Source organism: Pistacia vera, unplaced genomic scaffold, assembly GCF_008641045.1.
Source record: "Pistacia vera cultivar Batoury unplaced genomic scaffold, PisVer_v2 Contig531, whole genome shotgun sequence".
NCBI classification, from domain to species: domain Eukaryota; kingdom Viridiplantae; phylum Streptophyta; class Magnoliopsida; order Sapindales; family Anacardiaceae; genus Pistacia; species Pistacia vera.
The window spans coordinates 222,746-244,816 of record NW_022196370.1 but is presented as its reverse complement, the minus strand read 5'-3'; the positions used below and the strand labels follow the sequence as shown (position 1 = coordinate 244,816).

At 34.5% G+C, this 22,071-nt stretch overlaps 4 long non-coding RNA genes across 12 annotated transcripts; all 4 read left to right on the top strand.

The window, feature by feature from the left end:
* The first annotated feature begins 1,205 nt into the window (after positions 1-1,205).
* Positions 1,206-10,321, top strand: LOC116107278. Of its 8 annotated transcripts, XR_004124431.1 has the most exons (9): positions 1,216-1,264; positions 1,358-1,439; positions 3,426-4,072; positions 4,362-4,445; positions 5,437-5,669; positions 5,802-5,908; positions 8,488-8,611; positions 9,705-9,815; positions 10,195-10,321. It is a non-coding gene; the product is annotated as an uncharacterized LOC116107278 (long non-coding RNA). The 8 variants fall into 8 exon arrangements; XR_004124430.1 differs by lacking the exon at positions 10,195-10,321 and having other exon boundaries at positions 1,206-1,264; positions 1,358-1,466; positions 9,705-9,820; XR_004124429.1 differs by lacking the exon at positions 10,195-10,321 and having other exon boundaries at positions 9,705-9,820.
* A 165-nt stretch (positions 10,322-10,486) lies between these two features.
* On the top strand, positions 10,487-11,551 carry LOC116107279. The gene is made up of 4 exons (XR_004124437.1): positions 10,487-10,543; positions 10,913-11,020; positions 11,161-11,225; positions 11,513-11,551. It is a non-coding gene; the product is annotated as an uncharacterized LOC116107279 (long non-coding RNA).
* Positions 11,552-14,001: 2,450 nt separating this feature from the next.
* Positions 14,002-17,349, top strand: LOC116107277. Its single transcript, XR_004124428.1, has 3 exons — positions 14,002-14,124; positions 14,651-14,841; positions 17,335-17,349. It is a non-coding gene; the product is annotated as an uncharacterized LOC116107277 (long non-coding RNA).
* Positions 17,350-18,011: 662 nt separating this feature from the next.
* On the top strand, positions 18,012-20,450 carry LOC116107280. 2 transcript variants are annotated; one of them, XR_004124439.1, is made up of 3 exons: positions 18,012-18,556; positions 18,706-18,766; positions 20,334-20,450. It is a non-coding gene; the product is annotated as an uncharacterized LOC116107280 (long non-coding RNA). The 2 variants fall into 2 exon arrangements; XR_004124438.1 differs by lacking the exon at positions 20,334-20,450 and having other exon boundaries at positions 18,706-18,843.
* The last annotated feature ends 1,621 nt before the right edge of the window (positions 20,451-22,071 follow it).

Here is a 22,071-nt window from a genome sequence, read left to right as displayed (position 1 = left end):
TAAATTCCCCACAATGTGAATAAGCAATCAACTCTCATCCTCTTGTACCCCTCTCTAACGGCTACATTTCTCTCTCCTCCCCTCTTCCTGTCTCCGACGCTCTCAATCTCAGCAATCTTGCCCAAACTAACAAACCCTACTCTCTCTTCTCTCTCTGTAGTTTACTGATTATCGAAATGAAGCGCTTCATGCAGCCAAGAAACACAATCTTGAGAGAGACCCACTCATGTGAGTCGCCATTTTCATCGTCTCCAAACCCCAATTCAAAATTAAAGTCATTGCGGAAGCAAAGATCATCCAAAGAAAACGCTCCACCGTCAGATCTGAACTCACTTCTTCCACCTTCTCCGGCATCTTCCAAGATTAAGAGTCCGTTGCCCCCATGCCCGTCCAATCTATTCAAGCGCAAGCTCGCCACTGATACACTACCCGAGAACGTAATGGTTTGGGTCCCCGACTCAGGTGTTCAAGTAATTATATCGATCTTCTTCTTTTCAGTGGTTATTTGATATATCAATTGGTGAGGAGCCTTCCAGAAGGGCTGGTGTCTATGTTTTTGCCGAAATGGGAGATGAAGTTACAGTGGAGGACTTTGTCCCTTTCATGGGTACTGGTAAGAGCTTAGTCACTAATTACTTTTGCATTTTAGCAATTTATTTGATAAAGTGATTCAATGTGTAATCCTTTTGTAGTATTTTATTGAATGACGATCTATTTGATTTTGGCTAAATTGATTATTAATTGTTAACTTCAATTGCATGGCTATGATATTGATGTGCAATTGAAGAATTATAATGGGCTGTGTTTAATGGCTTGGAGCTCACATTAATATGAACATGGTTTCTCTGTTTATGAAACAAAAGGAGGTGGATAACTTGTTATAATTGAGTGAGGAAGCAAAGGTGATGTGGGATTGATATTACTTTCAAAGATACAGCTTTCTAATATAAAGAGAACTAATTTATGTTTGAATGTGATGGATCATTCTATTATTGTATTAAATTGGAGTTTTGATATGTAATTTTAGCTTCAATGTAATAGGCGAGGCAAACTTCGTAGGGGGCGAAGCTTCTGTTAAAGGAGTGAAGGGATTTGATCCTGAGGCGGCCAAAAAGAGGTTCTTTGAGATATATCTTGAGAAGGTCATTAACCTGTTACTAAACCACATATTGCAATGAAAACCTCTGATTTCGTTCAATGCTTGCAGTATCTAAAACCATATTTAGGAATAGGATTTCTCAGAGCTCTTAAACTGATTAATCAGGTATGGAAGCTAAATAATTTCAAATGTCATTTTCCTAATTACTTGTTGCTACAATTAAAGATTGGCTAATGACATGTTGCTGTAAAAGCAAAGGCCTAAAAGTTGGTGTTGCATCTAGTGCTGATCGCATCAAGGTTGACGCAAATTTAGCTGCTGCTGGTTTACCAATATCAATGTAAGCTGCTGGTTTACCAATATCAATGTAACTGATCTTGTCGTGGGCTAAGTTTCTCAAGTTTATAGAACACACTTGACTATTTACCTCAATCTCATAGTTTTTAGTGGTTTGCATTTGGCTGTGGATCACTGAAACTCCCGCTTGCTATGATTGTTGTGTTGCCATGATCAATATTGTGACCTTCACATTTACTCAAACTCAAACCACTAGGACTATATCGAAAATATACTTGAGCAATATTTGGGTGGTGGGAATCAACCTCTATGGCCAAGGTTTACTTTACTGTTATCCTCTTGTTGTCAGGTTTGATGCTATTGTGTCAGCATATGCTTTTGAAAATTAGAAGTCTGCTCCTAATTATATAAATATGGACTTTTATTGAATTCTGTGGAGCTTCTTTTGTATCTGCGCTTATTTGTCAAGTTGGTGGTGCACCATGTGGCCACCTCATTGCCTTGCATGGACTCAAAACTTTGACCGTTTACTATTACATTAAAGAAAAAGGAATTTTATTGAATATTTGGTGAACAATGTTGTTGGTTGGTCGCAAAAAGTGTCTAGCGCACACAAGAGATTTAGGGACAATCTGAATCTCTGTGTCTTTTATTTTTCTATCAATTTACAACCTCAGCCAGTAACATTTGAATGTTTAAAATTTTACTACTTAGCTCCTTTTCTCTTTTAATTCTAGAAAGAAAGAAATATTATCTGTCCCATTAGCATGTGTCTTGTTTAACAGTAATCTACACAGTGGCTCTGAATTTCATTTTTCAAAGTGTATATCCTTAGTCCATACTAATTTCAAAATACTGAATGTTAGTACGAACAGTGTCAACCTGTGTTGGATTGATTCAATTGTTGCCCGTCTCTTATAAATGTTATTGTTAGTCTATTGTTCACTGTAACATTGATTTCTTTCTTGGCATCTTCAGCTTGACCAGGGAATGTTGTACACTATCATACAAATGTCTTTAATAGATGTCACATTCAATTGTTGGAGAAATAGCATTCTCGCAAAGGTATTCAAGTGCTACAAATTAACCTTTACCAACACATTTAGTGATGATACCTTAGGGGGGGAATTTCAATTGACTCTTATGTTTTAGGATCTGCCAACTTTAAAATTTTGATGTCTGTGCGAGCATGTTAATGTATTCACAGTTTATTACTTGAAAAGTTAGATGACTTGATGAAAACAGAAATAAACATTTGTGTATGTTTTGAATTATATTCTTTTGAAATATGAGGCAGATTACACTGACATGATGGATATAACTTTTTAAATGGGTCACCAAATTGTTATAACTGAGATTTAAGCGATGGGGTATTGTTCCCTTCGCCTTCTTTGTAGTTTGAATATGTTTTATTCTTTTGTTATTTTTATGTTTTATGTGAATATGACCAATTTCTCTGCTCTTGCATCTGTCCTGATATCCCTAAATATATATTTGCTAGGTCAAAATGCGAGAGATAGTTGTTGATCTAGTGTACATTTTATTTCCAAGGTTAAGTGTAATGCATAATTTTTCTTGAATTGTGGTTGGCCATCCTGTCTTCACTAATTTTAGCTATGGCCATATTTGTGCAAATTTTGATATGTTTTCTAATTAAAAAAACTAGTTCTGTGAGTGATTAGTGTGCAAGCTATTGGCGTCTACTGATGATTATAGTATATATAAATATGAATAAGCAATTTTATGTGAATTCTAATTGTTATATAAGGGATATAAAATTGCTAACATTTTATTTTGTCATAGCATTTATATAATAAAAAGTATATGCTTTATAATGTTGATAAACTGTGATTTATGAGTGAGAGAAATGACTGTCATTCTGCCAAGGTTTATAATGGAAAAGAAGTGAGAAAGAAGCAGGATGATGGCATTTCAAAAGGGAGGTCTAAGCCTTAAATATGTTCAGGTGTTGCGGCTATAGCTTAAATATCATTTACAAATTGTACTTACTATTTGCTTTGTCATCTAGGTAAGCAGCTGGCAGATCCCCAACGAGGTGACAAAATTGAGAAAGAAGCAGGATGATGGCATTTCAAAAGATCATTTAACGTCAGTGCCAAGTACTAACATCACAATTGAAAAAGCATTTGCTCCAACAGCTTTGAGTGCTCCGGCTGTTAACACAGGTGGACATGATGCCACAACTCTGAGAACCTCAGGGCCAGGATCATTATCTACCCTGGATTTGATCAAGAAGAAGCTGCAGGACTCTGGAACACCTGTTACTTCCTTAGCTGCTACAGTTGCATCAGGAACAGTGGCCTCAGAATTAAATGGCTTTGAGTGCTCCGGGTGTTAACACAGGTGGACATGATGCCACAACTCTGAGAACCTCAGGGCCAGGATCATCATCTACCCTGGATTTGATCCAGAAGAAGCTGCAGGACTCTGGAACACCTGTCTCTTCCTTAGCTGCTACAGTTGCATCAGGAACAGTGGCCTCAGAATTAAATGGCTTTAAAGCTGTTGAGGTTCCAGTGAAGGGCTTGCCAAATGAGAACAGCAAAGAAAAGTTAAAAGATGCTAATGGTGACGGTAAACATGTCTGACTCTTCTTCAGAGTCAGAGGATGAAGACAATGGACCATGGAAGGAGGAGTGCATTGCTATATTTAAGGTATCTTTATTGCTCTTATTTTGTTAAAATTTCCCTCAGAATAACGATTTCAGTTGATGTTTTTGACTGTCCTTCCTTTTGGAATTCCAGTGTTTGTCCTATAGATTCATAGATAAATAAAATTTATAATTTTTCTTGTGTTATTTCTTGTACTAGATACGTATATTTTATGAATGATGTTGTCTGCTACTGTTGTTAATATTCTTTTTCGATGCAACTTCAAATGTAGCTTGTGAGAAATGCTAGTTTCATTAACTAATTGTTTAACATGCCAATGAAAATTTCACAGGAAATGCTTAAGGAAAGAGGAGTGGCTCCATTCTCAAAATGGGAGAAGGAACTGCCAAAGATAGTATTTGATCCCCGTTTTAAGGTTTGCCGAGTCTAAAGATTTTGAATATTTTGTTTGAGAATTGGAGGCCTTTTACCACAGGGTGATCTCACACCTTAGTAGATATCTAGTCCACTTTCTACTTCTCTCTTTTGACTAATGTAACTTATTGTTTTATATCAAAAAAGTAATGTTGCATCTTTGGTTAGTAGCTTTGGATGTGATATTAAGAATTTGCCTATAAAATATTTTTGTCTTCCTTTAAGAGGCAATCCTATCAGAGCCGAGTCGAGCTGGACACCTCGGTGTTCCAACTCGGCTTGTGACAAATGTACCGAGCTCAAACTTGAGCTCTAGCTTAGCGAGCTCTAAAAACCCAGGCTCGAACATGCGACTTTAGGTTATTACTTATCGAATAGACTGCTTCTAGGAAACTTAACCCCAAAAGAGAATTTGAAACCCAACTTATTGTTTGGTTTAGTTCTTCATGTTTTAATGTCATGCAACCCAACCTACATGGCTGTTGATTTGTTTGGTCAATGTAAGTTGCTCGTGGGTTGGTTTTTCATGCTTTAATATTACTATGATAATTTTGGCTTATTAGGCTAATGTAAGTTGCTCACTTGTGATGAGTTGACTGTGTTTATATGTGAGGTTTGTTTTGTCTCACCATCAATACTTGTGAAATACTTTTGCTTAAGTTGGTATTTGTTTTTTTTTTTATAGCTCTTAAGTTGGTATATATTGTTCTTGTTGTATCATATGTTAATTTTTGACAACCACGGTATTAATGTTTTCCATAGCATTTTCTACTTCTATCCTTTTTCTATACCCGTGCCTCATGTTTTGGGTATACTTTTTAGTGGTTTAGGCTTATGATCTTTCAGTCTATCTTGTTAAATATGACTAGCCTCGAGATGGTGTGTTTATTATGCATTGAACTTACAAGTTCATTTTATACTGCAAAGCCTTTTCTTCTTTCTTTGTGTCTGTGTTTATTTCAAATTTGATTTCTTTTTCATGCATGCTGCAGTCTATGTATATTGTGCTAGATGGGAATATTTCTCACTCATACTGTGATGACTTTGCTGCTTTGTTGATTGGGAAAGGCATTTTCTTTTTTAGGCCATCCCAGGTCAATCGGGAAAGAGGCCCTTGTTTGAACACCATGTTAAGACACGCGCTAAGGAGGAACATAAGGAAAAATGAGCAGCACAGAAGGCTGCAATAGAGGGATTCAAGCAGTTACTTGAAGAAGCATTAGAGGTTTCAGAGCTTATATTGAATTCAACTGTTTTCTTTTTTTGCTAATGTTTACTTTAATAGCAATTATTACTAAGTTGTATAAATATAAGATTGGGAGCTGGAGGTGGTTTATTGAGCATATTTTCATTTCAGGATATTGACCACAACACTGAAAATCAAACATTCAGAAAGAAATGGGGTAGTGATCCAAGATTTGAGGCATTAGACTGCAAGGATCGAGAACTTTAATTGAACGAAAGGTATCATTTAATGAGGAGAGGTCTTTTTCAGCATCACATGTTTCATCCTTGTTCTTCCGTCGCTCCATCACTGACTCCCACTTCACTCGGATCAAGATCTTCCTCTTCTTCGTCAACGAGAATTATTTGAAACTATTTCCCCCCCCCCCCCCCCCCATTTATGGCTGAAAAAATATTTCTCATCGCACTTGAAGCACAATCCCTTCTCTCTCTTTCATTGGATCTCAGCCTCAGTCATTTTTCGAAACGAAAAATCTCACCGCGACGGAGGAGCTTTGTCAAATGATCGAAAGGTGATGGAAGGATACTCGTGGGGAGAAGAACTTGCTGATGAGCCCAGGGCAGATTTTTTTGCACTTCGTAGCCCAAAAATTGGATGTAGATTGGATTTTAGGGATTCAGTCGAATTTGGGAATTTTTGTGAATCTCCGGGTCAGGTCGAAATCTTGTTAAAGCTCTTGGACCCAATTTACTTGACCCAACATTATACCCAGGCCCATTCCACCTATTACTCCTTGCTAGGCCAGCCTTTACTTCTTCTAAGGCCCAATTGCGCTCCTCCACTCTATGGGCTCTCTCTATTTTTTGAAGAAGTGAAGTGGGTTGGATCAGTCTTAGTTCAACCCGAATTTCTACCTTAAGCCTATTCAGAAATGCAGCGTTTAAGATTTCTTCCTTCACCTCTACCAACAAAACAGTTAACGCTTCAAACCTGCGTCTGTACTCCGCTACTGTGCTGGTTTGTTTCATGGCCATAAGTGTCTCGTAAGGATTGCTCTCTTGAGATCCACTGAATCGTTCAACTAAGGCAACTTTGAACGATGGCCACGAATTCACAGGTGCTCTGACCTCCATCCATTGATACTAGTTAATGGCTTCCGCTTCCATACAAACTGCCAAAGCTGTTAGCTTCCCTTTGTCAGGAATTCCATTCAGACTGAAGTATCTTTCAATTCCAAAAATCCACCCATAAGGATCCTCACCCGCAAAAATGGGTTACTCCAGTTTACGTCCTCCTACCTCACTCTGGTTTTGTCCCAAACTCCCTAATCCTCTCACATTCTTGGATGAAGTCTATTCACCTCGTCCAGCTTCTTCTTCATCTTTTCTTCTCATCCAACTCTGTATTTCAACCATGCATTCGCGAATAGTTCCCATATCAACCCCCAATTTCATCACTTCCTGTTCCACATTTTTTTAGTCTAGATTCCACTCTCATTGCAACCATTACCCACACACCTACTCTTAATCCAATTTGATGTGAACCTACCCAGATTCTTTTACTCAACCACACACAAAATATTAATCACCGGAATATATTCAAACAATTCAATGTAAGCATCAAGAATCACCAGTCTATATAACTACAGTGAGTTGTTAAGCATTACACTCATTCAAATTGATTATATCCCAACATAAGAACAACAAGAAATTAATCAAACAATAATGATGGAAAACTAATACACCGGACTTCGAGGGCCAGCTACCTCCCCTTCACTATATTCTCTTCAGGATACCCTTTCTCCATCTTCTGCTGGTCCTTTTATTCCCCCCCTTTTCCTAACAGAATTCAACAATCCACTATTCTCCTGTCGCCACATGTCCACTCCACTTTTTCCTCTCTTCACATGTTAGTTGCCTTTTTATCACAATTAATCCTCTACTGCTTCTTCCTATGCTTCTTATTATATACTAGCACCTCACGTGTTGTATCAATCTTTAAATGGCTTCTAGTTTCTGATCTCATCTTTGCTGACCAGTATTAAGACTTGTATGAGTGATAAGTTTTCAAAGGTTGACTCTATTGGTAGTAGTGTACATACTAGAAGACTGCTATACTGTTGTGGAGGAGTTTGGTTCATCTCAAACTAATATTGTGCACAACTACATCTCATGCACATGCATTCAACAACTCTAGACATGTTTATGTGTTTACGATATGATCAATTTTTCAAACACTTGGCTGACTATGATTGCTTAGTGAACTTTTCAGACTATGATTAGGTTTTTTATGCTTTGTTTGTTGAGTTGTTAAATCTTGTATAATCTTCCTTTATCATTATTAGAATTTATATTGAACTTGTTTGTAAACACTGTTCTATTGAGTATCTTTCAAAGCAGTATGTGTCAGCAAGGAGTGAGCCAGTGACGAGATTCTGTGATTCGNCAAACTAATATTGTGCACAACTACATCTCATGCACATGCATTCAACAGCTCTAGACATGTTTATATGTTTACGATATGATCAATTTTTCAAACACTTGGCTGACAATGGTTGTTTAGTGAACTTTTCAGACTATGATTAGGTTTTTTATGCTTTGTTTGTTGAGTTGTTAAATCTCGTATAATCTCCCTTTATCATTATTAGAATTTATATTGAACTTGTTTGTAAACACAGAAATTGATTTCTATTGAGTATCTTTCAAAGCAGTATGTGTCAACAAGGAGTAAGCCAGTGATGAGATTCTGTGATTCGCTTTTAGTTTGATTTGTTTCTGGATTAGCATGGTAAATGCTTTTTGGTTATTAATGTGCCAATTTGATCATACTAGTTACACGAGTTTTTTACTTCTTGCAGGGTCCTTCTATTGAAGAGGGCTGTCAAAGAAAAAGCTCAAGCAATACGTGCTGCGGCTGCCTCTAGTTTCAAGTCTATGCTTAAAGAAAAAGGGGATGTAACTGTCAGTTCCCGCTGGTCCAAGGTTTGTTGATGTATGAACATTAGGATAAAAAATACGAGAGACAAGGAAATAGTGAGAATAGGAGGAAATAAAGGGCAATAAATTAGAAGAAGAAGAAATATGACATAACTAGAGGAATTAGGAAGAGAAACAAATAGAATCAGGGAAGAAACTAATATTTCAACAAGTCTTTTTCTAATTGAAAACTAAGACCATATTTACATAGTACCAGTTCTAAGTAGAAATTTGCTTGAAAATATGCTACCTAAAATCTTTCTTAGACAAGAAGCAATCATCTGACTAAGATATTTATATTCCTTGTATAAATGAGTTCTTAAAATTTTACGATCCTACATTTTCCGTCATTGGAGCTATTGCATATGAAGATGTTTTATTTATTTATGTTTAAATTATTACTTCTTTTGGTGTCTCACTTGGAATGTTCTTCAACATATGGCATCAAGACTATTTTAGTGATCAACTCCGAGGGTTTTTATGATGGTTACAACTAGGTTTTATTCCCTAGAAAATAGCCTACCTAATTAAATCTCTAACAATAGAGCGGATGGTCTAAGATTCAATTCCTCTTGCACCAACCTTTGGGAAAGTTTGTTATTTAATGTGATTAATTGAGGTAGAAGCTAGCATTGGATGAAGGAATGGTTCTTTAAGAGTTAATATTTTAGCTCTAAGTGGTGGAAATAGAGTTGTATATGTGTATACTTTAGGTTGGCAAATATGATCACCATATCTTTTGGGATATATTACTTGGTTATGAGGTGGTGGATGGGAAGGTGGTGCTTGTTAGGATCCCACATTGAGAGGGAAAGGGTGGGCATGTGAGTTATAAAGGGTTTGGGCACCCTCCCTTGACAAGCTGATTTTCCAAGGAGATTCTACCCAAGCCCATGAGAAACCCATGACCCTATCCAATTGTTGAGTTATTAGAACGGGTTCCTATCAGGTTATATTTTTAATAAGATGGTTGATCAAGAAATTGCAATTAGAACTTCTTTTTGATGATATTATCCTACCAACTGTTTCAAAGGGGATAGTAATAATTTATACATTCTAGCACAATGAGATGAGATCTATTAAGGATGTGTCATTGCAGATAATGGGAGTTTTCCCTCAGAATATTCATCTGCCATGCCCAAAGAAAGAACAGATAATGGGCCCGTCCAGGTTGTAGGTGCTACCAGTGACAAAGATCTCTCAACTTGGGGTAAGGCAGGTTCTATATCTGCAAAGTTCGAGTGAATCTATATTAAATGTTTCACACTATTCATTATTTTGTGTCATAACTAGTTTTGTAGTTTCCCCCTCTTATCCATTTCTTTAGTTTCTCCCAACATCATGAAAATTGGTTTCCTTTGATATTGCTTTTATTCTGTCTTCTCTTCTAGAGAACTATGTTTAGGAGTGTTAACTTGCATCATTTAAATTGTTTAGCTAGATACTCGGTATGCATAAAATCCCAATGATGAGCAGTTCAATATCTCAGCATAAAAATATTTGTTTCCAAGTTTCATTTTCTGACAATGTAAACAGAGCCTTTTGAGAAAATATTTCAGCTTGAGGTCACAGAATTAATTTATGGACAGGTTGCAAGGTTCTTGGCGAGAAGTACTGAGATATGGAAGTTTGGGAGTTGCTATATCTTGTGTCATATGAAAAATACACAAAGTAGTTGGATTGTTTAAGCAAATAGTACATTTTAAGAAAGAAAATTGAAAAAGTTTTTCTTTTTTCTTAAGGATCTTTATGATTTAGTTGAGGCGGTTCTTCTATTTTATGGGGAGAAGAAATTCCTTGACAGTACATTATCTTATGACTTTGGAGAAAGATAATGATCCTCACTTACTCACATCTCCTTTGAAGTTTCCCAGTAAGCTTGCGATTGATATCCCCAACAATCAGCTCTTCATTTTGGACAGTAACCACAACAGAATAGTAGGTGTTCTTTCTCTCTCTCTCTAAACAAATATACACTTGCAGACTTGTATTTTATATGTATATTTCTCTTGGTAGTCCTCAAAATTTGGTAGTTAGAAGTATCTGAAATGCTAAGAATTTAAGAATTGTTAAATGTTCTCATACTGCAACAATATGCAGCTTCAAATTGTTCTTGCATATTTAAAGCTTGATGATGGTACTTAGATTACGTGTTTGTAAGTACTACTCAATACTCATGATAATCCACCATGTAATGAATAGCATATAATCAATATATATGAATCCAATATTTCCTTATCCAGTAACGAATAGCATGGTTAAATACTTGAATTGTTATTTAACCGTCTTGTCACATCTGGACTTCAGGTGGTAACTGATTATGGGAATTTTATGGTCCAAATCGGTAGCTCAAGAGAGGGAGGTCTACGTGATGGATTCTTCGAGGAGGCCACGACCACCTTTAATCATGCTTAAGTAAGGATTAAGTTAATACCTCCAGTTATAATCAATGTAAATGAATAGAAGCATGCATCAAGCTTTGGTATCTCATGCTTCAATTTTTATGTGGATGAATTAGTACTGAGTAGTAATATTGTGGCCACATGCTTCTCTAGGGCCTGGCTTACAATGCGAAGAAAAACATCCTTTATGTTGAAGATACTGCAAACCATGCTTTGAGGTACGTCGCGGGTTCAAAACTATCCTTAAATTGTTTGAAAGCCTTTTTAGGCTGTATTTCAGATTTTGCTGTAAGGTGACCTTGTTTGTTTTAATGGCATTGTGTTACATTTAGCATAGTTCCCCAAGATGTTTTTATGGTTTTCTTAGACAGAAAAGAATGGAAAACTATGTTCAGACGTTTTGATTTTAATCCTTAAGATAAGGTCACAAAGGAATTACATTACTAGCATTATCTTCATAATCTTTCATGAAAAGGTTTTAATAGTTTCAATGCATGTATTGTAGGGAGATTGATTTTGTTAATGAAAAGGTGCAAACTCTTGCGGAAATGGAACCAAAGGCTTGACTACCAAGGGGGAGACAAGGGAAGCTCTCGGCAAGATTGGATAACATGAATTAATGATGCTATTTTGGTTGCGTTCTTAGTGTTCTTATAAAGAAATTTGGCCCCTTTATTTACTGAATGACATCTTTCTTGATATGTAAAATTTTATTTCATTTTTTTCAGCTCCTCAATTCTCCATGGGATGTCTTTTTGAGCTGTAAAAGAGAAGGTTTACATTGCAATGGTGGCCAACATCAGACTGGGAACACAATACAGTTGATGGAGTTACAAAGCTTTTAGTGGCGATGGTTATGAAAGGAACTTGAATGGATCAAGGTAATTCAAAGAATCAGTAAAGTGATCAGTTGATTCCTTTTTTTTACATTTGTACTTCACATATAAAATCTTTTTGGATATTTGTGCTCCAAATTGGAACCTTTAGGTTGATAAGAAAGAAAAAGTTAAAGGTGATAAAGAAAAGTTTGATCATTTGAAGTAGGCTGAACTGGATGAGTTGTATTGAGAAAGGAGAACCTCAGTTCCGATGGCGACTGCCCTGTTAAATGTTATAGCTCCTGAAAGGTCCTATAGTTATGTCTGTCTTTGTTGCACTCACAACTACATCTGTGTTATACTAGAGCATTATTTGTCTTAATTTCAATTTTTTATTCATTTATATTTAGTTTTCCACTGGATGATTCTCCTGGAAATTTGGCATTGTGTACTGATTTTTTGTTGAGGTAGCTCTACAACACATCTTTGCACAACCGTCGATTTCATTATCTCTGGTAATATATGCTGGATATTTTGACATATTCATATTCTCCACCTTTTATAGTAGTCTAAATTTTCTGTATCATATCGAAGTTTCAAATTGATGCTTATTTGTAATTTCACAGAAATTTATGTTGTGGATAGTGAGAGTGCTCATTGGCAATCAGTCAAAACAGGGGATCAAGATTGCTAGTTGGTGTTGATCCTTTTTTGTCAGACAATTGTTCAAGGTAATTCAATTAAAAATTAAGAAGCCTGTTTCATCTTGGAAAATATTGGTCTAATAATTTTTTTTACAGAAATTGGAAGCTTACAGTTCATATTTAGTTGTTGTCATTTTGTTTTTTCCTAATAGTCTTATAATGTATGATTTACAGTTTGGAGACCATGAGGAACAGGATCTGAAGTTTCTTCAAACACCACTGCTGTCTTTTGTGCGAAGGATGGTCAAATTATTTTGCAGATAGGTGCTCACAAGGTAATTAGCTAATAGATGAAGATATTAAAGATATTTAAATCACTGTACCCTACGACATTTGTTGAATGTTCTGAGATAAATTTAAAGCTTCATGAAGCTCATGATGCATTATGGGGGCTCCTGTTGAGAGTTGACAATAACGATAAAATGAATGTGAATTATCAAAGCAACTTTTGATTTTTATCTCTGTTTGGGTGAAATTTCAGATCAAGAAGCTGGATCCAGCTAGTAAAAGGTCAGTACCCTAGCAGGGACTGGGAAAGTTGGTTCAAGGATGGAACAGCCCTGCAGCTCAGGTTAGAAAAATACTCTGTTCCTTCTCTGAATTCTGCTCATACTGGTGGCTAGAATTCAGTATATGTTGCTTTAGGAATTTTAATTTCAAAAAGAAAAAAAATTGTTTATATGTGTTACATGCATCTACCGTGAGAATTAGTTATACGTTTGTTGAGTCACTATCTACAACAAGTTGCAAATGGAAAGACAATGTTTGTTACCTGCCATAGGAATTTCAGATGCACTGAAAATGAGTTCTTTCATTAGTTCATAATGTATTTCTGAGCCATTTGTGTGACAGATTAAAATGTGAGAATTCATAATCCAAGTACCATCATATTTAAATTTTGTTACAATCTCAATCTCTTGAATTATAATGAAGCTCTTATCCTTTAACAATGAACACAAATAAAGTTGAGGATGTTTATATCACTCTCCAAGTAAACTTCTTCATTATGATGACCTGAAATTTCACTTTTTATGCATTACTTTCTTTCAACTGGAGCCATAGGAATCATCGAAGCAGAGAACGGTCTTCTCTGTTTCATTAGCGCAACAGTTTCAAATTGACTGGAAGTTGTAACTGATGATTGCTTGTGTGCCTTTGCATAGATTATCATAAAGTACTTATTAAAAGTGTTTGGTTCATTTTCAGGAAAGCTTCATAGCTGATACAAACATGTGTCATCAGTACAGACTTGAACAAGAAAGAGCCTGAACTTCTTACTTTAAGCTAAAGGGTTCAGCCTGCTCCTCGCACCCTCTTTGTTGTTGATGGTGGTGTGTCCAATGAAGGCAACCAGTATTAAATTTCTTTGCTGAGGAGTACCTTTTCAAAGGTACAGATGGTTTGTGTCACCAAGGCTTCAACTTTTTCATTTGCTTTTGACTTATAATTCTCTGCTTGATACAAATCAGCAGGACGTGTTGAACCTGAAACCGTGGTGTTGATCCCTGGATGGAAATCTTAGTCCAGAAGGATCAACAAGACTTCACTTTAGGAGACTCTCTCCATCAGCTTCAACAGGTATAATTAGTTGCAAGGTATGCCACTTTTCTGTGCTCCATATTCAAATTGCCCCCACAGTAAAAGTCTTTGAATTGAACTACTTTGACAAGTAAACCATGTGATTGCTGTCTAGTTTATTCCCTAGCTTCAGACCGATACCAAGGGAATAAAGGGGTTTTGTAACCATAAATACAACTGGTTCAGGTTACCCATTTGACCTGCAGGTCATGGTCCTCATAATGTTCTCAATGTATGTTGTTCACTCATTGGACATATTAAAGGTTTTGATGGCACTCTGTTTGAATGAGAATAACACCAAAGTATAGATCTAGGGCCTGAAGTGTAATGGGTTGATTGAAACATCATTTGCATAGTTTAGTCAATTTAAAGTTAAAAATATCAAACAGTGTAGACCAAATTTCTATGTTCAAGATCAAATTGATATTCGGCTATGCAGACTATAATAGCATTAAGATGGCTGCAAAGAGTTTGAATAAATTCCACCACAACTTTGTAGCTTATTAAGTTATTTAGTGGGTGATGATTTGCCATGTTTTACAGGTCTATTACTGTAAAGAAGATGAAGTGTGCCTGTACCAATCCCTTTTGTTTGAAATACCCTTCCACAATGAAGTTCCAGACTCAACCCCAGCAGAAATTACTCTTGCTTATGCCATTTAACCGAAAATTTCAACAACTGGTTTACAGCTTCCAGCTGCAGCCTCCTGAAAGCAACTCCATATAACCACCTTGTAAGCTTCCTGTATAGTTTTTGTTTTACTCACGCTTGTCATATAAAATTGATTCAAGTTGATAAGCCCCACAAGGGGTTTTAAGAGAAGATCCACCAGCTTCTTTTTGACTCTAATTATTGGTGAATCAAATGGAGAATTTGTCATAGTTTATGTGCAAGACAAAGGGCCCACCATGAAACTTTTATTAAGTCTTTTACAACCTGTAATGTGATTAATTAATCATGATCATGAACATGATCATTGTGTTTAGGATAAGCAAAGGGATAGATTACTCGTCAAGGCAGGCAGACACTCACTCCTGCACACTTGTCTTTAATTGGTTAGATAATGACGGTGTTGCTCAATTATATGAAACTTGTGATGGTTTGTTTATTGATTTTATAATGGCAGATTAGCTCCCTATGTGCATAGCACACAAAATATATTAATACATACAATCAATCTGCTTTATCTAAATCATGTGATTAAAGTAGTAGTTGACTGCTTAAAATGAGTTAGTTCCACCAAATCTCTTTGCCTAATTATCTTTGCTGGCAAGAGCCAACATTTCTACCTACATGTTTACTGCACTTTCACTTTCCTAAATTGCCCCATGCTCTTAACTTGTTCTTCGTCTGTTTTTCACTGGTTTAAAAGGAGTTTCTTAAACTATGAACTATAAAATTTAGACTCATGGTTCTGTCTTAGGTTCATTCATTGGTTAAAAAGAGTAGACTCTTAAAGTGTGAACTGTGAATTTAGACTCATAGTTCTGTCATAGGTTCATTCATTGTCATTGCGTAAGTCGTACTTAAATATTGCATGTATTATGGGGTCGATACATGTGTCCAGAGTTTGCATCTTCATCTTACTCTTATGAAAGACAGCAAAGTGTGAACTATAAATTCAAACATATTCTACTGTAAATTCTATTCTTTATTGTTGTGTAAGTCCTACATAAATAGTGCATGTATTATAAGGTTGATACACGTATCTTAGAGTTTACATCTCCATCCCACTATGACGAAAGACAGTTTATTGTCAATTCTAAGGTTATCAATACAAACTTCGTCCTACTCTAATGAAAAGCATTAGGTTGTCAATTTCACATAGATATACATGGATTGTATTGTGAGGTCGATACAGGTCTTTAGAACTGGGTCATGTAATATTAAAGTTTTAATGTTGTGCAATATAATGTAACAAAGACACCCTAAAGGCCAATCTGAAAGCATATATGTCTAAATTAGGTTCAAAGAGTTAATCAAATTCCTATTCCCTTATACGACAATATGATGTGCATCAGCCTGTTGTTATTGTTTATCTGACATCTTATGCATGATAAGCTAATATTATAATTGTTCTATTGCATTTGGAGTTTACCATTTTTGTCTACTACATGATCTGAATGTCTTGAAAACGTTTTTAAACATAGGTGGAACGATTATGGATTTGTTGACCTTAGTGGCCTCTTGAAAGTAATGGCTAGTTATGGAAAAAATGGTATGTGTCTTTATCTAATCGCATTTTTTTTTTCTGTTTTTTTGTTTTGGATATTTACTTACAAGGACGAAAAAGAAAATGATATTCTTTTATTACTAATGCCTAATATTAGTCTAGTGAAACAGTAACATATTAAAAGCTTAGTGCTATCTAGTACTAGTTATCTCATATTTTAGTTGTGTATTGTAATTTCAAGGATGCAAACATTGGTTGATGAAAAATTCTTAGTCACTCATTACTTTGTAGCTTTTGGTTTTATTTGTCTAGCTAAAGAGGAAAAACATTTGATTTTTTAATTTAACTATCTCTAGGAACAATCTTTAGATTTTGCTTCTTGTGGATAATTTGATTTATCATGAAAAATTAAATGTTACAATCGTTAATTGTATCAAAGGATAATTTTTAGAATGCTAAGAACATAGAGATTCAATGTTGGAGTTTTTTTAACTGCACAAAACAAACTTACAAATATAAATAAAGCCCCCAGAACCCTGTTGTATACCAACTCCATCTTGAAATTTGCAGAAGAAAATGTCAAGGCAAATAGTTCGTATGATAAACCCTGCAATCTAGCAGCTAGATCAAATGGGTGGTGCATTGATTCATAAGAATAGATTCGACAATTTGGATAGGGTTTTGGTTGATATACTATAATCATTGTATTGTATAACATGTAGCTTTCTATTGTAACTTGCACTTTAGCCACTAGATCAAGCACTTGTCACCTGGGAATGGTTGTTAGTGATAAAAAACGATTCTTGAAATGACACCCTTAAATGTAACTACTATATCATGTAATGTTTTATTGAAAATCTTGATGGTAAACTTGGTCACAGAGTTTATACATCAAAAAAGGGAAGGCAAAAGGGATTCTAGACTTCAGGTGAAATCTATTCACTTGGAGAATATCTTTCATTGACTTCAAATTTTGAAGTATTTTGAGGTTTTGACTCGTTTTAGTTTTGTATGACACACTTTGATCTTTTTTTTTTTTTTTTTTCTGATAAGCTTTCTGTCAGTTATTCTTGGGAAGTATCATTCTTCAAGTGGACCTAAGACTGAGAGTGAGGACCATTTTAACCTTCAAAGTGAGGAGGAAACAACAGGGCAGATTCTCTAGCATGAAAAATCTACTGCAGGCATTTTTTGTACGCTGAAAACACGTCATGGCTCTCAAGCATCACATCTTCAACTAACCAAGGATGTTCTTGGTATTGTTGCTTCACTTGGCAAAGTTGTGGATGAAAATCTTAACAGTTTGATTGATCATGTATTCAATCTTTTTCTTCATCTTTCTCTGGTGATATTGTGCTTTTTGTATTGGCTTGTTTCTGGTTGCTTTTTCTTGTTTATAATTAACTGATTTTGTTGTTTCCCATCAATAAGGACCTTTTTAAGTTTTGCAAAGGCCAAGAACTTGTTGTATTACATGATTTTCTACAGACAAATATATAATCCATTGAATTTGTTGCCAGTAGATTCATCCTTAAAGCTTGCATGTTGTTGTAGTGTTGTTTGCTCCTGAGTGGTGAGTGAGGTTATGTTGTACATTGTTGCAGAGACGGTTAATGGTTAGAATTCATGTTTAATTTCTAGCTTTTGTATTACTGAAAAGTGTGACAAAGCTAAATGTTTTCACTAATACCCCATGCTTGACATTTTTTCATCTTCTTTAGAGTGTAGGCTTTTCTCTGAGTACTTAGGAATGGACGCTATGTTCGCAATTGTTTGCAAGACTTATGAAGGTGTTAAGGCTCTAGAAACATAAGATAAAGAGGGTTGCATCATTAAAAGTTCTGGTCTTCATGGGCTTGGTGCTTCAATTGGGAGGACTATACATGACCGGTTTCTTGTCATATGTCTTGTAAACTTAAGGCATCAATTCGACTTCTGCTTTCCTTAATTATATAGACTTGTATCCGCAGACATTCTAATTTTTTTTTTTCTTTCTCCAGACCTTATGCCGATGAGTTTGTAGCTGATGATCCACAAAGGAGGCTTGATATTCTAAAGCCAAGATTGCCTATGGGGAGTCTCCGCCTGGCTTTCTTGGCTTCACGGTGAATATGATTGATGTGGAAAGCAAAAACTAGCCAATTTCATTAGCCTCTTTCCGGAGAATTACCATTCAACTTGTCCGGCTTTGAAAGAGATCACAACAAAGCAATGATCCAATTTGGCTGCTTTTTTCATGGTTGAACTTGTAGCTAAAGATCAAGACTAAAAAGAGGTATGTTCTCAACAAAAATTACATTCAATTTTGTTTAATTTAAAAGATTGTTAGCAATTAGGGATGACTCGATGAAGGTAGACCTCTCTGTTAATTATTTTTATTCACCCTTCTTTACTGAATTGAAAAGTTTGTTAATATCGTTTCAGGGTTGATTAGAGTGACAAGTTGAGTTCCTTTACATAACATTCTCCGAAGAAAATGTTCCTGGTAAGTGAATATTCTCACTTTTAATTCTAATTTTACATGTTCAAAATTTTCTTTTATGAAAGTTGAAGTTGTTGATCTGTTGCTGCACATTTATTTATTTATTTATTTATTATACAACAATTCTTTTGTAGAATTTAATATGCACCTTTTATAAGCACTCTCAACACCCCGTTTTTTAAGTGTACTCTGTCACAAATTATTTTTTTATTTAAATTCATCATCAAATTTATTCTTTCTAAAAAAAAAAAAAAACTTGTAACTAATGCAAAATCAATAGATCATAATCTGTAAAGAACACATTGAAAACAAAAGCTTTTTGTTAAAAGTTCCTGCGAAAGTCCTTGGAAGTTCTGTAATTTGTCACATAGCTTACAAGATTTATTTACCTTCTATTTTTTTCTTTAAATCATGTATAAATAAATCAAAACTGTATTGGACAAATATATTGAATCATCTTTAAATTTATGAGAAGAATGGAATACAAATTTACTTTTAAAATTTTAGTTCGAGAGTATACTAAAACAAGAAGTGCTAATAGAATATTTTCAGGTACAGGGTCCTGTAATCTTCCCCTTTAATGATCTTATATTTCCCTTAAGCAATGTTACCGGTGAGTTGGCAGCCCTTGGATTACGCTCCAAGGAATCCAAGGACTGACCATAGTTCAAGAGACCATGATCTGAGGGTTAGCTGCCCCCAGTAAGGTTGTTGGGAATAAGATTGCCTTTTACGTTAACATGGGAGAATTTATATTAATCTAGTTGGTTTTTTTTGCTTGAATAATTTCTTTCTAATCACTACTATCTTGGGAGTTGGGATTAATCTTCACCATGAAATACATGACAAGTTACGCTACACCAAATGTTGAACTATTCCTTTTCAAATTTTATAGGAGAATTTTATATAATTTTTCTCTATCATTCTTTCTTAAACTTTGTTATTGCCTTACTGAAAATTTTGAACTATTTGGGATGGGGTTACTTTCCAAATTTGAGCAAGTTGTAATTTTTTTTTTGGGTAATCACTACTATTCCAGATACCTTGTGGTATAGATTATTTGGACTACCCAAGCCAAACCAGATTGTAGAGAAAGATTTGATAAGTTATAGTTAACAAATTGGGATTTATATATCAACGGATATATTTTCTTCCATTTGAACTGATTTCAAAATTCTTTTAGTGGCTTTGATAGGTGCAATTGCTGTGGCTTGTTAGTAAAAAAAACTCTTTATAATTAGGAACATAAAATCAAAATTCAACCTTTTTCTGTGTTATTACATCCATTTCCCTAAAATTTGATTTGAATACTATTCGGTTCATGTATAAAATAGATTATATTATTAACCAGCTCTCGAAGGAAACAGTGATGGACATTTTGTGTCGTATTATTGACTTTAGAAGGAAAAGGAAACACCTCAGCTCAAAATTTCTTTAAATTGTTAATATGTTGCCATATTAAATTTATCAATTTTTGGGTATGATTCCTTGATTTGATTATAGTATTTTAATTATTTTGTGTTAATTTGTCATAAAATTGAAAATTTTCCAATTGATATTTGCGATGCAGTTGAGATTGATCACGATGGATGGGGTTATTGGAGTTGTTCTTCTATGTACATGTGAAATCTTTGATAATTATCAATTTATCTTTGTTTCAACAACTTGAAATATGTTATAATATAAATTTAATCATGTTATTGTTGTTTATAAAGCACGTAGGTATTAGTTTCTATGGTATCAAGGATCTTTTGGTTAATCATGAAAACATTTAAATTGTATTGGTGATGAGAGTTTAGATGTATTGTTTTGATCAATTAAAAAGAGATTCAATAGCTAATAAAAAGATTGATTCTTTGAGATCGTTATATTCTTCTAATGTAACAAATAGAAATAGAATATATGGATTTCTTAAATGTCTATTTCTATATTCTTCAATGTATTAGTTATTCTTGAAACATGAAAGATATACGCATTTTCTTTCAAAAGAAAATATCAAAAATCATACAAGAACAATATGTTCTTTTTTCTTTGATAAATGATCAAAGCTTCATCTAGTTCAAATTATATGTAGATACATTTATATAATATATATACTTATAAATTATACAAAGCAATATTATAAAAGGATATAAGGTTATGGTTGCTAACCTAATACAAGTTTTAACATTACATATTTATTTATGTAACTTAATATCATGAATATTGGAAAATATTAATTTCACTCACTCTTTATCTTGATCATCTATTTTGGTTTAATCTAATAACATAAATTTGTGTTTAAATCTGTATTAAAAAATAGGAGTTGTAGAATCTTCCCATATATATAGTAATTATTTTTAATTAAATTCTCCCAAATAATTATATTGAAATCTATTAGCTATTATTAAATAATTTTTAAATTATAATTCTAAAAAAAAAAACATATAATTAACAACATTTGAATCATTTACAAACGATTTGGTCACCACCATTCGATCTACTGGTTTCCACTCTACAAAACGTCTTTGGCCTTAGCTCTTGGTAACTCGCTGAACGCCGGCTGAGAAAGTGAAGTGGATTTTGGATATTAACGGAAGAGTTAATGATTTTTTCTCACCCAAAAATGGCGCAATGACACTTTCACCTCCTCAAACTTTTAAAATACCATTATAGTATCCAAAGCAATAATTTTGTTAACAGTTTCCGTCAAAAACAGTGATATTCACTATAAAGACAAAAATACCCTTGATTGTCCGAATTTAATTTTTTTTTATTATTATATGTGAAGTCAATATAGTCAATTACCTATATACCCATCTTTTTATAACGAGAATAATATCCCCAACAATGTGTAAAAATTAGATGACAAATTTGTCCCTAATGTTTGTAATGAATAACTGTTGAGAGTTTGAAATTTTGAGATATGTGCAATTACCATTTTGTCCCTGTAAGTGTTGCAAACTAAGCTAAAATTATATTACATTAATTTTGTCAATAACCCAATAAAGATCCAGATTGAAGAATCACAATGCATTTTACTCAATAGAAAGCAAACGAAATTTGGGATTCCATACAAATCTCTTCAATAATGCACAGTTAAAACCAGCAGTTTTAAAGGGGTAGAACAAAAAGTTGGCAGAAAAACATCATTGACATTGTCAGAATTTTGATTTAATATATATAGAGCAAAATGTGATCAGTAATATATACATAGAGAAAAATGCATTGACTAGGAGCTGTCCTAGGTGACCAAGATGGTAAAACTGCTGCTTCCTGTGATGCAAAAAGTTGAGGATCTCCAAGGTGTGCTATGACCTGAAACAAAA